Source organism: Choloepus didactylus, chromosome 1 (genome assembly GCF_015220235.1).
Source record: "Choloepus didactylus isolate mChoDid1 chromosome 1, mChoDid1.pri, whole genome shotgun sequence".
NCBI lineage: Eukaryota > Metazoa > Chordata > Mammalia > Pilosa > Megalonychidae > Choloepus > Choloepus didactylus.
In genome coordinates, this window is record NC_051307.1 from 229932114 (window position 1) to 229950559 (window position 18446).

The window sequence follows — 18446 nt, forward strand, 5'->3', positions numbered from 1 at the left end:
GGCTGGGGGGAGGGCAGTAAATCAGCAAGAAAAGCTGAAAACATACCCCACTTTTAATGCCTTTTATCTTTTTCCAGATGACTGGCCTATCTCTCTCACCTTCTGCTTCTATTCATGAAAGAACCCCTTTCTCCCTTTCATTTGTGGTGTGAGAGTTGTATTTTTTATTTTACTCCGCCTTTCTACATGAGCTGATTGTGAGAGAGAAATTCACATTTTTCAAGGCTAATGCAATCAAATTGCCATTTGATTCATAAGAATATATTCTTTCTCCAGCACCTATGTGAATCTCTGTAATACCTGATTGATGAGGATTATTTGTTGAGTGAAATGGTTCTGAACAAAGTGTCAGACAGTAGAATGAAAGCCAGGAGAGAGTTCCAAAGCAGCAACAGAAGGTATCTTCAACACAAGCATCGTCTCTGGCTGAAGGCTCCCTTCTGGCCTTGAGTTCCAGCCTTTCTGGAAGCTGTTGCGGTGGAACTCGGAGCTCTTGGGGCAGGGAAACCTAGGTTTGTTGCCTGCCCTTGATAATGTATTAACAATATGAACCCATCCTTGGAGATTACATCTGCCTCCATTTTGCATTCCTTTTAAAATGACTTCCTTTAGTTGGTTAAAATGATGCTGTCTTTCTCTCAAATACTGTTTTCCTTTCTTGGTTCATCATTTGTTTTCTTTCTTTCCTCCCTCTCTCCCTCCTTCCCTCACCCATCCCTCTTTCCTTCTCTCCCTCCTTTCCTCTTTTTCTCCCTCCTTTTCTTCCTGTTTCTTTCTCCCTTCTTTTCTTTCCTATGTTTGCCTTCCCTCTTGCTGCCCCTTTCTTAAGATTTTATTGCCTGGGATAAAGCACACTGTGTCAATGCTGACTTAATTGCTGTCCCTAGTAAGCCACGGATGGCTATTCACTTGTCTCCTCATTTATATGCAGTGTCAGAGGCTCAGAAGTATCCTATTTTCCTTTAAAGGAAAAACCATATTAAGAACTGACAATTCATCTTCTTGTTTGGAGTATCATGCCTTGGTACTCTCTAATATAATTTGGATATCTGAGTTATCCAATTTAAAATAAACATCTCTTGAAGTTTTACATGAACCCCGGCAGCTGGAACAGTGACTGGTAAATAGTAGGTGCTCAATAAATATTTGTTTTTTTGTTAAATAATGATCCCAATATCAGTCAATCAAATCACAGAGAAATAAAGAGCAATACGTTTAAGAGTATCCTGTTGGTCCCGCCAAAATGGTGTTGCTCCTCTTTTGCTCAGAGAGCAATTACCGAGAAGATAGTTAACTCCTGAGACCAACTAGACTTTATGTCTCTTGTGGTTCCTTGACCTTGGAAAATGTTTTCCTACAGGCACAGTATTTTGGAATTTTATTCAATATTCTATCTTTGTCTCTACTTTGGAAAACAAGCCTCCTGAATAATGATGCCTCAGGCAAAGAAATTACTCTAGCGGTACAATTTAAACCCAGGACATATCCTGCCCTCACTTGCATTTGCAATTTGACAACACAGTCAGAAGGAACTGAGCCCACACATGAACTGACAGAATCAGGGCTCCAAGGTTAGCAATTATTAAAATTTTAAAGTCCATTTATTCATTTTCAAAATACTTTATTCTGTTGCTTCTGAAGCTGAATCCTGAGTTGCCTTCCCTCTTGCTGCCCCTGTAGTGGCATCCAACTCCAAGGGTAGCTCACAGCTCTAAATGGTCCTCATTGTTCAAAGCACTGGATGAGAACAAAACTAGACTGTAAGGTCAATCTCACAGCCTTACTGGAGTAAAAATTAGAAGTCAATGATTCTCTTATGAACAAAGAGAACTGAAATTCAACAGGATTTTTTAAAGTTGTATTATGTGAAACATTTGGAAAATATAATTATGGTTGCCATGGTGGGAAAAAAAAAATAAAGCAGGGGCAAGATGAATCACTTATATCACAAAAGGCTGTAAGTTTGCCATATTAACTTTGAGATCCTAAAAAAATATTTACATATGTTGGTGGAATTAAGGCATCAGAAATGGCTTTTTGCATTGGAAATAAGTACACAGGGCTTTCCACTATTCTACAATACTGAATTAATAGAGAATAAATAGGAGAAACATTTGATAACAATGTGGCAGAAGTATTAGAACAAAATTTTTTAAATGGTAATAGTGAAAGGTCTCCAAATTTAAATATACGCTAATATGGCAGCTGATAGTATGAGTATCTTCGTAAATTAAACAGCAAGACCCAACACACCTCTAAATGATGAAGGAAAGCAAGGAGAAAATGGTGTTAGGTACATGGCACTGCATCCCTCAAATATGCAGCAATGGGGGAAAACCAGACTGGCGATCCGTGTCTGGAATATGTACTGAGTGAAACCATCAGGAGAGGGGAGGGATTTATTCTAAATTTCTATTTGGCAGATGAAGAGGGCAGAGATCCTACCTCTTTTCACCAAAGATGTTGAAAATGAGGGGGAAAGTTTTGGCTTCTTCCCTTGCTTTTCAATACGAAACAACGTCTTAATGCTGTCACTCTCCCTGTCCCATGGGAGTGTGCAAAGGGAGGGAAATAAGCGGCGTGGGTGAGGGGTGGCGGTGCAGAACCTAGGAAGGGAAGAAGAGAGGCACCAGCCAGATTCTGCCAGGAGGGCGTGGATCCGGGCGCAAGCCAGCACAGGTCCTGCCTTCTCCCGGCCGGTGCCAGCTGCGGGAGGGGCCAGGCGGGATCTCCGCGGGCAGATCTGCGTGCGGATCAAGAAACTGCCCCGGATCCGCCCAGAGCGGCTGGACCCCGCACGTCCGCGCTCCGAGCCAGCTCGGGAGAGAAGTTTCCCGAGGGAAGGCGCCGGACCGGTCGGGTGTTGGAGGCGGCTCAGGTGTGTGGCGGGGTGGGGGTCAATTTAAACCTCTCTTGCTAACCCTGGGGGCTTCCCAGACCCGCTCTCTAGCCAACTCGGGGCGAGATGGAGGGAAGGTTAAGGATTTGCTCCCATGAAGAGGGGGATCAGCCCATTTGCGGAAAGAAGTGGTGCGCAATCAGGGTTCCATCCTTGCCCAAATTGGGGTGGTCCGAGGTCCCCACGCCCTAACCCGGGAAGGGACACCCCCGTTCCCAGGCTCGCTCCCAGGCGGGTGAGGCCGAATTCAGACACCTTCGGGTCCGATGGATGGGATCACGGGGCCTCCTCAGAGCCTCTAGCTCCGACTTTCGCCCGCTGGCCATGGTGGGTTGACCCTCCTCTTCTCCAAACTCGCTCCCCCTCCCACCCTCCGGAGAGGACTCCACACCCTCGTGGGGCTTCCAGCCCTCTCCCGAGTGGGGGTCCGAGACCCAGCTGGGGCTGGGGTCCGTTCCAGCCTGCCTTTGCCGTGTCCCCCGCTCATCTCCTGGGCCGGGGGCTCAGTCCCTCCCTCCCCTACCAGTGCTGCTCTCACACTCGGCAGAGGAGTCAAAATCCCGGTGGGGTTTCGCACCTGCCCCCAGCCAGGAACGGGGGATCTGAGGACAGGAGGGGCGAGGTGGGAGCGAGGAAACGGGGAAGGGCAGGAGCTCCACCTCCCGAGACCACCGTGGGGGCGAGAGGGGCGGCCGGGGGCCCGGTTGCCATGGCTGCCTAGTAGCCGAGCTGGGGGAGCTGGAGATGCCAGTCACGGATGGTCCCCTCTTCCTCTTTGTGCCTCTCTCTCTCTCTCTCCCTCTCCCTCTCTCTCTCTCTCTCTCTCCCTCTCCCTCTCTCCCTCTCTCTCTCTCTTACTGAGGGTGTGCGTGGGGAGGGAGGGCACAGAGAGAAAGTGATTGATTTGGAGAGCAGGATTGGAGCCGGGAGGCTGGGGGAGCGCCGGCCCCTCCACTCGCACTCCTCTCGCTCTCCGCGAGCCACACTTTCTCGGCCGGGCAGGGCTGAGGAATTCCTGCGGTACCACCAGGGCGGGGAGAAGCCGCCGCTGCCGCCGCGCGCCCAGGTACCCACGCCAGGGGCAGGGCGCAGGGCTCAGGCGCGGCGGGTGTGCGGACTGTCGGCCCAGCAGGCGGGCAGCGGACGGGGTGGGCGGCGAGGCGCGGGGCGGGGGCAGGCGTGTGAGCCGCGCGGGCGGGGGGCGCGGCGGGGGGGCGTCCCCGGGCTCAGCCTTCCGCGGGCGGCGCGGGAGCCGCGGAGGAGCCCCCGGAGCCAGCGAGTGGCCGCCTGGCACGCGCGTGCGCCGTGGCGCGCTCCCGCTGAAGGCACGTGGGCGGGGCCTGCGCGCGTGTGCCCGGGGATGCGCACCTGGTGAGTCACCTGGGCTCGCCCAAGGCAGTGTCCCGTGGCGCCCACGTAGCTTCGATTTCCAGCTCCACCATCTCTGTGACTCGTCACTTTGGAGGAACCATTTAACTGCTCCTTGCCTCAGTTTCCCGTTATAAAAAAGAGGTAATATCAATACCTTCCTCATTGGGTTGTTGCAAGATTGAAGTAAGGTAATGTAAGTACAATACCTGATGCATAGTAAGCACTCAAAGGTTAGTTATTGTTGCTAATGGTGTTACTATTAATTAATTCTAAATTTAATTACATATGGTGCGGTCTCATTTCTCTACATCTTTCTACAAGGCAAAATTTAGTGCTTTCTAATTTTGGATGTTGGTTAACAGTAATACTAGTTATCATTAATGTTATAATTGTCTGGTCCAACTCCTACTAATTTCTGGTCAAGTTGGCTTGTCAGGTTATTGATAGAAGGAAAGGCTTAGAAAGCTGTTTGGAAGAACTTAGTTACAAGGAGAAAAGTTTATTCCATGGCTTTGTGTGTGAGACTGTGTTTCCTTCTTTCACCTCCTAATGTCACAGATAGGTTAGTCTTAATATCAGTCTCTTTGTGATGGACTACTCTGTGGCTTTCATAATTTACTTTTATTTTAGAGTTTAAAGTATACCCTGGTTTTCCATTTTATGGCCGTAAGTGCTGCAGTGGATTTGCCCCTTACAGGTAATGCCAGAGCCTGGTGTATAATTATTCCTTCCAAACTCCTGAATATTGTCAGTGAATCAATGGAGACAAATAGTTATTACCCAGCAGGTGTGAATGCTGGCTATGGAAGTTCATTAAAATCTCTTTCAGGGCATGTTTGTACCCACCGTACTACAGAAGCACAGGACTGTGATGATTAATATGTGTTTTCTGGATTGTTCTCTGTTGCATCTGTAATTAAGGGTTTCTTCCTTGAAAGATAAGGCTGTAGATTTTTATTGCTACCTCATGGTTATATAGGTGTACCAACTAACTTTGTAATGGGGAAACTGTACACCCATGGACAGGATTTGATATTGTGCATAATATGTTTATTACTCTTAAGTTAATTTAACCTATTAAATGAACTGGTTTTAAGTAAATTGAAAAAAAATGCTTATTAAAATATGGACTTGAGGCATGTAAGGCCAGATAGATGTGACTGTCACAAAGCTCTTCAGTGACTTTTGCAAGATAAATCTCACCTAGAAAATATTTGCAGGGTAGAGGCCTGATTTTATAATTTACTCCTGAAATCCTTGAAGATAGGAGGTTGTTTCACCCAAAATTGCTTTGTTATACTAATTTAGCCTGATTCACTTTTATAGAGATTAAATAAAGGTAATTATCAAGATTCCAGTAGTATTTATCTGATAATGGAAAATTAAGTAATCGATGGCAACTAATAGAGTTATATTTGAAGGAATGAGTGTCAGGAAGCCCTGTGAGTATTAATTCAGGTAATAGAGTATTGCTTCAAGTTTGGGTTTTGCAAGACAGCACTCCATCTTCACAGGGAGTATGTCATCTTTAAAAGGTACCTCGAGAAATTAGTGTGACAGCTTGCCTGAAATTCATGTGATCATTTACATATTGTTTCCCAGGAGCTTTGGCATTAAGTGTTTCATTTATTGGAAATTATTTTGCCCTTTGATTTATGACAGGCAACAGAGCAATTGGGTCTAACATATTTTAGAAACAAAATTGAGCTTTTCACCATTTTGTATTTTCCTTTAAAAATTAAGCAGTGATACAGATGAAAAGCTTAAGTTAGGCCAAAGACAAAGGGTTACAATGGGAAATCATGACAGATTGAGAGGTGTTGAGTCCTAAATTTAGGGAGCTAATTGACATGCAAAGGTGTAATTAACAGGATGAACTTATCTCTGCACTAAGGTTGTTTTCAGTGATGTACTGTATTATCTGGTTCAATCAGCATTCACTGTTATTTTTTCAAACTAAGACTGAGAATACTATATTTTCAATTATGAACATTTTGATTACAGCTTCATTCTAACTAATTCAGTCTGAAGAGAATGCAATTATTATGGTGATTTACATACAATATACTAAGTTAACACAGCAATGACTGAAAGCATAATAGTCCTACTCATTCCTGGAGAAATATTGTGCTAAGCATTCCTTCAAAGAAAAGATTACATTATTTGCCAGCATTTTATGTCTATCTACAAGTAGATTGACATTGAGCCATTTCATCTGCTTTTAAAGTGAAATCTCTTACATGTTGTTGATCTTTTCTTGCTTCCCCCCACCTTCTTTGGTGGGGGGATGGAAACAATTCTCAGTTTAATTAGATGTGATGTTTTCTCCTTTCTCCACATCTTTGTTGTAGGAAAGAGTCTGTGTTTTCTAATTTTGGAGGTTGGTTAACATCTAAACATTACTAATTGCTGCAGTTTATTTTATGTGTGTTGGAATAGTGCAGTTAATTATAGTTTTCTCATTACCACCATGTAGAGAATAATGAATTAACACATCCCTTTGATCAAAAGAACATCTAAGTTTATCTTCTGAGAATATATGTTACTGTGTTACCAAAAGTCACTATAATTTTCCCAAGAAATGAATCGGTTGGAATTCTCTAGCACCGGGGTTAGGTAGCTTGATGAATGAGTAGAATTGATCACAGACAAGAGAGAGTAGAGCTGTGGTTGCTTGGCAACCTAACATTATTCTGCAATTTCTTCTGGTATATTTATCCAGTAAGCTAGAAAATTCTGTTTTATTAACGAATGTTTTTAGTCAGTGCACAAATAGACCATAACTAATTGAGATTTTATGTATTGTGGATAATAAATGATCCTGCTTATCTTACCACTGTGTTTAGATAATAAAAATACAAAAAGAAAACGTATTATTTTCAAATTTTTTATTTTCTGTACAAAAATGTTTATTTCATTTTCACAGTTATTTGTTCCTAGCAAAAGAATGCAACCAGTATATCTTTGGAAGTGAAATTAGTCAGTGTGTGTGTGTGTGTGTGTGTGTGTGTGTGTGTGTGTGTGAGTGACCACATAATTTCAGTATCGGAGAGAAATTTTGGGTGATAGGAACTCTTCACAAATCATGTTCTGCTAATTAAACTGACAATTCGATAAATTTGGGGGAAGCTATAGATATCCAATAATAATGATGCTGGTAAATGATGGTAAGAATATTTAAAAAAAATGTATTGACATTGGGAAATATATGAATACACTGTGCTGTGACCAGGATTTCTTCTCCTGGCAGTCTTATCCCATTCGTGCTTTGATATTGGGCACATCCTCTGTAGTGGCAGGAATAGGAGCTCAGCAGAACCATCAGTTGCCCATCCTTTGATCCACTTCTCCTCGACTGTAGGGTCTATATTCATATCATTTTGTTATACAGTCTATGAATTTTAGCTTGCATCTCAATTCCCTTCTCAGATCATAAACTCCTTGAGGGCACACATCCCATTTTATTCATCCCATAAATCCTTACAGTGTCTGTCACAGTGGGAAAGCAAAATGGTAGGTGGTTAAATGTACTGAGTACAGTCAGGCTGCTAGTGTTCAAAAGCTAAGCCTGCCGTCTCCTAGGTCTGTGCCTTGGGTAAGTCATTTGAACTTCTCTAGGGTTCGATTTTTTCTATGGAAATAAGTGATGATATCCATACCTAGCTCACATGGGCTATTGTGAGCATTTGCATGGGGCAATGTAGATAGGCAGCTTATTAGCACTTACTGAGCACTCAATAAATGCTTTCTTATTATTATAGTAATTATCCCTTCAGAACCATGTTCACATGTTAATGAAGAGGGAGGTTCATTTGTGTGTGTATCTCCATGTATATGAATAAATGTGAGCCATGATCAATGGTGCTAGCAAATGGAAAACTATTAATACCCACATTGATTTGATGCAAATATACTGTAAGTCTTCTTCTCACATATTTGAAAAATGCCTTAGCATAGTGATTCGCAAGGTTGGCTGCGAAGTAGAACCCCCTGGAGAGGTTTTGAAAACTCCAGATCAACTAAATCAAAATCTCTGGGGGTGGTGATTGAGTATCTGGGTTTTTTGAAAGCTCCCCATGAGATTCTAATATATCCCCAGGTTTGAGACCATGGCTTTTGATTGGGTAGATCTTCCATGAGATCCCACTGGCCCGAGGTGTTGACTCACAATTAACTTTGGTGTCATGAAATGTTGGAAAAGAAAAAAAAAAAAATCTTTGACAAACGTGAAGTTTTTCTTACTAATCCCTTTGGTTTGAACAGCACTTTATTCTCTGAAGAACTTGGGTGCACTTTCCTTTGTTGTGTATTATTTAATTTCTTGGCCAAATGTCTCTGTGAAAATGGCAGGAAAGAAGTCATTATCCTAATTTTGCAGATGAATGGAGTGAGCCAGACTGAAATTAAATGATTTGACTAGATTCATACATTTTAAAACAGGCCAGATATCAAGATTCCTGTGACTTGAGTGCTGAATCATTCTCCATTTTGATTTGAATTTTCAAAAGAGAGGGAGAACTATTGATTTTCCACTAAATTGCTGTGTAAGAAAAAGCTGTGTAGGTAAGATTTTCTATCCTTCTTGTTCTAAGTTTTGTAATGTAAAGAAAAGCAGAATAATTTTTCTAAAGAAGAGGTTCTATTGTCTGTCTAATATCCAAACATAACATAAAAAACAGGCAAATCTATTTGGACTGAAACCAGCCTGTAAATGTGTTGTGTTTGGCCGAAGGAGTGTTTAAGAATTATAGCTAACATTTAGAAGGTGGCAATTTCACATTTTGAAAGTCCATATTTCTGGCCTATCTTGAAAAACTTGAAGTTTCACAACATTGGGCCTGAATACTCAGGTGGCAGGGAGTGTCACAGGCTGAAGCTGAGTAGCATGTCTCATTCAGACATAGCTGGAGTTCCCCAGTTCACCCGAGTCCCACCACTTCCTACTGCCTTACATCAGCTCTGCTTCACACATTCGTTCCCTGCCGGGAACCTGGCAGACATATGAATCCGTTACTCTTCTTCTAATGGTTTGAAGAATGAAGAATTTTTGGTCCCTGAGCAATGCATATGCCCACAATGGCCTTGATGAACCCAGAGTTGTGCGTCTTCTTTGGGTAAAACCTAGACTCCACTCACCTACCCTTTGGTCTTTAATTATATATGGGCCATACTAACAAGGGTAATTGAAGGGAGTTTAAAGAAAGGGCAAGTTAAGAGGGACCAACAAGTTCTGGCGAAACACCCCTGGAGCTGACACTGCCTCTCGTCTTAAAGGAATAATAGGCGGGAGAAGTTACTGGAAGGAGGTATGAGCAGTAGCTCCAGGAAATGGTTGCCAGACAGGACACAGTTTTTGGTAAAAGAACATAGCCACTGTCAAATCACAAGACACTGTTCTCCTGCCCTGAGATCTGGTACTTCCTCAGAGTGGTCGAACCCCAGCAGCAGTCGGGGCAAGGGAGCTGGTTGGAGTGCTCTGTAGAGGTTAGTTCCCTCGGCAGGGAGCGGGAAGGAGGAAGGAAAAGAATGGTCCTGGATCTGGTGGGGTCGATGAAGCATATCCAGCATACCTTGAAGCCTTCAAATTTATGGAATGGGGGTTGAAGGGAAGGAGAAAGTTTGAACTGCCAAAACTAAAGCAAAACGGAGAAGCAGATTCGATTTTTTTTTTTGCATTCAGGGATAACTTCTTCCATTTTCGTTACTCTCTTCTCATCCCTCCTTACATTGCCCCAGGTATACCTGCTGGTATTCGCAGGTATGTTTAGCTGTGACCTCCAAACATCAGTATAAATTTGTCCATTGCCTTACCTTATCTCTGCTTTCTAGGGTGAGAGCCAATACAGCAGAGAGAGCAATGCAAAAGAATATGGCCAAATGTATTAAAACTTCTAAGATAACAGGTTTGCATTTTAGCAGAGGTCCTCTAGAAGGAAAGCTTATGCTGGAAGTGGTGCTTTGAAAGCTAGGGACTGCAGATATCATGCCTGGAAAGTGGAGATGTTCTCAATTAACAACCTGGCAGCTGAAAGTCACTGTGACCTGGACATTTGAATCTCAGATGGGATCTCTCTTTTTTTCACATAGTGGCATGGGGGTGAAGAAGATGGGGAAATAGGTCAGGGATGCATTGGTATACCCTGATGAGGAGTTTGTGCTTTCCAGAGCTAAGGGATGCATTTGCCCGTGTAATAGAAGGTAAGTGGGTAAGAAGAATCATTGATGATCTGAATGTTTATCAGAATTGATTGTGGATTCAACTTGTTATTGCATTGAAGACAATAAGTGAATATTAACTTCTTATGAGATGTTTTATGTATTGCTGTGATTAAAGAAAGTAATACATCTCAGGTTCAGAGAGAAGATAAATATTGACCTCTTCTGAGATTACAACACTTGACACTGCATTTGTAGCACTTGAAAGATTATTATAAATTATAATAATATATAACATAAAAATAATTATATATAATTATATATTATAATTATATATTATAATTATAATAATTTTTTATAAACCATAATATCCTGCATTATTTAAGTGTTTTATGCTTTTCATAGAATTTTCCCATGTCATTTCATTTGACTTTTACAACAACATGGGAAACAAAAAAAACAAAAAAAGGGACAGGTTGTTGGCTCATTTTGTAGATGAAAAAACTGAAGCAAGGTCAAATAGCTGGCTAGGCAGTGGTGAAACCAGAACCAAAGTTCAGATATCCAGCTTCTTTTTCAGATTTCCTTATTTGAAAGAAAAGAGAAATATTGTATAATTGGTGGTGAATTTTCTTTCTTTCTTTTCTTTCTTTTCTTTTTTTTTTTTTTAGCAAACCCAGAGTTAACGTATATACTGAGGGTTATAATGATTCTGGGGAAAATACTTTAGAAGTCAGCAGCTGTATTTCCAGGGTTGAATGTAGTCTTCTCCAAAGATAGGGAAAGTAGATTTTCCCTTTTTTTATGTTATTTTTGTGTGTCCTATGAGACATTAACAGTGACCAGTCCCTCCATAAAGCTTTTATTGTATGTCTACATTGTGGGAGAAACAGGCCTAAGGTGTACTAGACAGATATTTAGATAGCCACCATTTACTGAGTGTTTATGTATGTTTTGCTATCTCCACATTAGTGATTTGAAGAAAATACTATTATCACAATACCTATTGTGAGCTGGATCACACAGATACAGTCATACAATATGACTTGGAAGTGGCAGAGCCAGCACTAAAACTCAGAAATATCTGATTCTCAACCCCACGCTCTTAACAGGTACACTGGACTGCCTTTGAGCCCACCGTACTCCTTCAGCATCCTTGCTCTTCTCTTGTGGACTTTCATTTTTGGGTCTCTCCATTTATGAGAATTCTCTGACTTGGTCTTCCTTATGGATTGTCTCTCTTCCCTGCTTTCCATCCAAACGTATCTGCTCTATGTCCCATTCTCTCTAGTCAACATGTAGAAAAGTTAAAATGGAATCCTCCTGAAGTATTACATGATAATGCGTAGCCATCCCAGGAATGGTGGCATTTTAAAGAGGTCTTAAAATCCTTAATGCAAAGGAACAATGGTAAGTGGCTTCCATGAGGGAGACATACTGGGAGAGAAGGTTATTTGTGTTCTCTCCCAAATCATGTCACAGAAGCATTTGATTCTCTGACTGGGTATGTTCCTCTCCCTGGGCACCAGTACGTGCCAAAAGCAATCTTCTCCTTCCCCACAGCATTTACTCACCTTCATTGCCATTTATTATTTCTTGGTAGAAATGGTTCTGAAGCTCCATATAATTAATATGCATGGATTTTCTTCACATGTGGGAGTTATATGTAACAAATTACATTACATGGTTGGCATTTCCAAAAGGTGTATCTTCCCTCCAGATTAAGACTGAAACAGTTGGGCAATGGCAAGTGCTGTTCTTGAAAATGGCTTGTAAATGACACTGAGCATATTGATGACACTTAATGACACTGCTTTATTAGCAGTTGTCAATTAATATAAGGTTTTGGACCAAAGATTAAAAGAAAGAAAAAGGCCACACTATATTCTAAGGAATGATCAATATTTGGGATTTTTGAGAGAGTTTTGAACTTTCTGGTTTGGGTTTATTTAAAATGTTAATACCTCTCTTTGATGTGCATAGTATAAATAACTTTCTCAAATACTGAGTGTCTTAAAAAGCCTCCTTTTTGTGTAATGGAAAGCAAAAATATGTTTCCTTTCTGCTTTGGCTAACCAACAGATCCTATTTCATTGGAATACCTGACATGGGTTCAGTATCAGCCTATTGTTTGACCCATACCCACTTTTCTGGTATATGCACTTGACTTCTCAATAGATATATTTATTCTTGTGTTGTGAATTCAGGGACTTTTGGAACTTATTCTGTAAAATACATCTGAAGACACAGTGAATAATTCATCCATTAGAAAAATTGTGAAGATATAAAGAATACTTAAGGCATTATACAGTTGCAAGAAATTGTAAACATTGCCCACAATGGTAAACATAAAAAAAAAAACAGTGATTTTAACATCTGCATCTGTACACACAATAGACTCTTGCAGGTTATTCATTATTGTTCATTAATTTGACCCAGATACAATTTTCTGTAAAATCAAGGAGCTCTTGAGTGAATGAATGAAAATAGAAAGCCAAACCGGAACTGCTTAAATTTGACCTTGACCCCTTTTCTCTTTGTGACCTTTAGCAATTCAAATGGTCACAACAGACTGCTTTATCCATGCATGCAAGTTTCTGCATGTAAATTGATTTGGGCTGAGTAGGTTTTGAACACAATTGATTTGCTTGAAATAATATGAAAGGAGCAACATCGAACAATTCAGATGCAACTCGTTTGCTTCTGTAAGTCAAGTTCAAGTAAATTGAATTTGACCTTAACAACTCAAAATAGGCTGGCAGTCATCTTGGTGAATGTCATCCAATCATGTATAAAAATTGATGTGTTGTTTGAATTGGAAATCGGCCTCCATGCACAAAACCTTCTTTTGAAAACTTGGTGACTCTTTCCTATGTTCTTGTTCCACAGCTGTAAACTGAGGATATAAGCAACATTTACCACTGCCTCCCAGTGGCAGTTGTAGGATTAATGAGCTAATATTTGTAAAGAGCTTTGAAAATAAAAGCGCCAGCTATTATTATTACTAATAAACCATTTTTTCTCTGGTGTAATTTTGGACAGCAGCCATTAAAAACCCATTACTGTATTTAACAGTAAAACAATCTGCTGCAGCTAGTATTTACTGCCTCAATTAAGCATGCATTCTGCTTCCTTTGCCCCTTCAAATTTAGAGCTGATAGCATGGACAGAAAGGTGTGTGTCATCATTTTCCAAGGTCATTTAAGTCATGGCTTTAACAGACTGGATGCACATAGTGGAGGCTGGTTTAATTATATCCACTGGAAGCTACACTGTATCCTCAGAGGGAGGCTAGTCTGTCTGCACATTTGATTCTGTGCCCTATGAAGAAAATGAAATGCAGATTTCTAGGTTTTATTCAACTGGGTTTTCATTGCAATTTACTTCCTTTGAAGATTGCATTCTGGTACCATTTTGGTTATTTGATACTGGTTCCATGAGTGAAATGGGTTTGTTTGAGTGGTTGTATGTGTGTACATGACTGTGGAGGGGGAGGGGTTGGGTGCACATTGTTCTCAACTCGCTACTAAAAATGAAGTGGAAAACCAAAGCAATTATGCAGCTACTCCCAATCCACAAATATTAAAAAATGAAATTTGGGATCTTGACTTATGTAGATTAGTTTATTTATCTGTAATTAATATATGGTAATATGTAGATATTGCCCTAAATTACTGGATCAAACAAGGTAATGTAAATCTGTCTAACTTATTCCCTAAAAAAGCTGATTTTTCCCCAGTCCTGTTTTATTACTGAAAAAAAAAACGTAGTAAAAAATATAAAATAAAACAGTGACTATAATGATAACTATATTTATTTGGACACACACACAGCTACCTTCAGTATTAAAATCCTGGGCTGATTATTGTAAGTTGAACACAAAAGGTCTCATAGCAAACTAAATCACTGTCTCTGAGAAAATTCACCTAAGTGCAAGTGTTTTAGTATGGAAAGACCTTCCTTACTCAGTGACTCTTTGCTCTTAATTTAGAACCATTCTAATAAATAAAATTATTTTATTTTAGTAGATGACAGACTATAAACTGCAAAATTAGAAGAGATGAAAGAAATTTTATAGATTCTTTCACAGACAAAAGAAGTTGTAGTTAACATCTCTTCAGTAAGGGAAGGTATAGAAAGATTAGGAGAAGAAAACTCAGAAATCATAATGGGTTGTCCTGACTCATTTAGAAATTGCAACATAGTTTAGCATAAAAAAGTAAATTTTGTTGTAGCTCAACAGGAGTAAGCATCATTTATCTGAAAATCATGTGAAACCCTGATTTCCTGGTGATGCTAGCTACTTAAAAATGTTAACTTAAATACAAAACCCAAACTGACAGGTTTCTATTTAAAAACAATGCCGTAATAACTGCATATCCAAAGTACTATTGTTTGCAGACTGGATTTCGTATTACCCACTGCAAGTGTACCACAGAGTTTATCTTTTATTGCTATCATTTGGGGAGACCATGCTTTGTAAGTACTGTTACCATCCCATTGACTTCTGAAGTTTAGCTCATGCTATTTTCATCATTTACTTTATGAAATTGTGTATAGGGAATTCACCATATGGTATAGAGCTATTTAAGACCTCGGTAGGTATGTGCTCTGCATATGAGATTCCTGGGGTTTCAGTTGGGAAATATACAAGCTGCTTGTCATTGGTAAGAAAAGTACCTAGAGGTTTGTGTGTGGCTAAAAGGGGAAATGATGAAAATTGATTCTGAAATGTGACCATGTAGCAATTGATGTAAAATACAAAGGGACATCGTTCAGGTTACCACCAAACTAGCCCATAACTTAGTGGCTTAAAACAGCCACTGTTTTTATTAAATCTCATGATTTTCTGGGTCAGGAATTCTGCAGAGCCTGGCTGGGTGATTCCTTCTGTTCCATCTGGTTACAAACTGGGGTCACTTGGTGTTCAGATGGCTCTGGGCTGGCCTGGAGGCCCCAAGACAGCTTCACTTGTGTGCGGGGAGCAGTGGCAAGGAAGGCTGAGCTCAGCTCAGCCCCTCTCCCCTCCCATGTTGTCCCTGGGCCTCTCCGTGAGGTCTCTCCAGCAAGGTCACTGGACTTCTTACAAGATGCCTCAGAGCTTCAAGAGACCATTACAGATTAACTTGTGCCCCTCTAAAAGGCGTGTTCAAGTCCTAGCCTTAGTCTTGTGAATCTGAATTTATTTGTAAATAGGATCTTTGAAGATATTAGTTACGATGAGGCCAAATTGGATTAGGGTAGACTTTATAAGGAGAGGAAATTTGGGCAAAGACAGAAGGGGTAGGGGACTGTCATGTGGCAAAGGCAGGCATCGAGGTGAGACATCCCAAGACAAGGACACCCTGGGGTATCTGTCACCCACCAGAAGCCGGGAAGAGGCAGGGAACGGATTCTCCCCCAAAGAGGAAGCATGTCCCTGCTGACATCTTGATTTTGGACTTCTATCCTCCAGAACCGTGAGAAAATACATTTCTGTTGTTTAAGCCAACCGGACTGCAGTACTTCATTACAGCAGCCCTGGCAAGCAAGGACAGAGGCCGACTTGGAAGCTCGTCGGTTCTCTTGAAGGCTGGGGCTGGAGCTGGCATTACCTCACTTCTGCTCTCATCAGCTGGTCCAAGCATCACAGGCCGGGCCGGTTTCCAGGGCAGCGCTCATCCACCCTGCCTTCTTAGAGGATTCCAGTAGACGGCGTGGGAAGAAATGGAAAGGAAGACATGCTAATGAACAGAATTATTATACCCACTCTGATACCACTTACTTACCACATGATTCATTACAAAGTGAAAAAGAAAGCATGGAATGAGGAGAACAACGCTCTGTCCCAGGGGTGCACTCTTTTCTCTTTCCCACTTTCTAGATACCGTAAGGCAAGGAGAACATAAGACACTAAGAAGAGAGTCGGAAACGAGAGTGAACTTTGATTAGCCAGAGGTGCTTGCGGTTTAGTCTGGAGAGAAAGGGTGGGGTCAGAAGAACAGGGCATAAAGTCAATCGAGAATACTTTTGGCTAAGTTTCTTTAGCAGGATGGGCTTTTGTGATGCTTTTCTCTTCTGATCCATTTAGATTTATTCTTGTTCTATCCCATTCAGTTTGGAAGTGGCTTGGGTTTAGGAGAACCAGGAACACCCCAGTAAAGTCAAAAGGGCCAGGGTGAAACCCAAACGAAGTCAGGATGTTAGAATTAACTATTTAGATTCCCTGAGGCACCAGGCTTAAGGAGGGAAAGAAAAGGGCTTCTCCATTTCCTTTGGTTTATCCATTATAGTGACAGAAGGGAAAGGAAGCAGGCTCTTTGCCCCCAAACAATGATTAAGCTTTTGGCTGCAGCACTCCTTTCCCTATAATGGAAAGGGGACTAATGGATGGTGAGCACCAACATTCTTTTTCTATCTTCCTGCAGCACCATGAGGCTCAGAGCAAGAGGCAAGTCAAGAATATACAGCAGAGGAGCTTTCTCAGGCTGTTTCTTTTCCTCTTCAAATGCTCTATGATAATTGTTGACAAACAAATGCTGCCATGCCTGACATGGGTTCAATTTGTGTAATCAGTGCCTCTACTTCTCTTATTTCCCCAAATCATCCGCCCACATTCTCCCTTCTATAACATGTTATTTTTCCCTCAGGGCTTGGGAACCATGCATACTATTATTCTTATGCATCTGAAGCATTATCCCAACCTCCTGATAAACATGACTCAATGTTTTCCTCTCATGTAAGTTCTTGCCAGAACCACTTAAAGAGTATTGCTCTATATTTTTCATATTAACAAACTATATCAATATGCAAATTGCTATATAAGTTACTCCATAATGCTATGCTGTAATGAATTTAATTCTCTATTGATCATGCTATAGGTTGCCTTTGAATGAAAAGCATGTATATCTTTGAGCTTGATACTCATAAAAACTAGCTGTCTAAGCAAGGTAAGTGCTAGCCCTGCTGAGAGCTGTGAGATGGTTTGCATTCTTCTCATGGAGCTAATACGTGTGTGAGCGGAACTGAAACTCAGGTCATCTGATTCTGTCTTAAATTCTTTCAATGAAACATCACCCAGCCGTAGAAAGGGCATCCTTAATCAGACATGCAAGTTTTCTGAACCAGCTTCATTTCTAGATAACATTCAGATGACATATAATGAGCCTTATAAATTTTAAATTCTGCTTTCTTAGATTCCAGAAAACAATGTAAGGAGTGGCAGAGAGTGGTGGTGGGAATGGACTGAGAAGCAAGATTGTTGGTAAACTGAGGTTTTTATGATGAGTTTGCTTTAAAAAATGGTTAGCAGTTATTGAAACACAAACTCAGATAGTTCCAACATTCTTTGGGCATAAAAACAATACCTTTTTACTAAAACAGAGAGCACCTTTTCTCCATTCTTGCTTTAGAAATTTGTCATTTTCTGTCCTCTGTGTCCTTTCTTTAATTTTAAACCACCAGACCTGCTTCAACTTTCTTCTTGACACACGGAGATTTATTTCTCACCAGCCATTGTGGAAAATTCCTTGTTCAGTCTTCTAATCACTAGACATACAACAATCTCTCCCTCACTGGCTTTCTGCCTTTTATAGTTTCTCTTCTCCACTGCAGCCTAAATGTCACTATAAAAATACTCTTTCTCACTTGTCACATTGACCATGGTGTTCTCACTTCCTGGAAACTTCCCCTGGCTCCCCACAGCGTTTCAGGTCAAGTGACTGTCACCCGTGGTTTCCACATACAGCTGGACTTAGCCTTCATTGTTCCCTTCTGCTTTTCCGTATCCTCAGGGACACTTTCCTTTTACTCAATAGCTTGCTGCTGCTGTCTCCTCAGACAGAATTCCTTCTGTTCTTGCTTTTTAAGATAACCTGTCACTCCATGACTGTGCAACCATCCACCTCCAATCTCTGATTCTCTAGGACTGTACTCTCCTAAACTTGCTATCTTTGCTTCTTTCATCATATTTTCGTGCCACCTACTATGATTCACTTAAATTTTTAACTGACTCTGTAAAAAACACATTGATTCAAAATGG

General features: G+C 41.1%; 1 protein-coding gene across 3 annotated transcripts in view; it reads left to right on the plus strand.

The window, feature by feature from the left end:
• The first annotated feature begins 2646 nt into the window (after positions 1–2646).
• The window catches only part of CHL1 (cell adhesion molecule L1 like), a 211827-nt gene continuing 196027 nt past the window's right edge, over positions 2647–18446 (plus strand). For 2 of the 3 annotated variants that reach the window (XM_037800468.1, XM_037800487.1), the window contains exon 1: positions 2647–2878. The gene's annotated coding sequence lies outside the window, so the exon portion shown is untranslated. Of the gene's footprint in view, positions 2879–4115; positions 4412–18446 lie in introns of those variants that run through there. The other variant, XM_037800473.1, reaches the window with a different exon arrangement.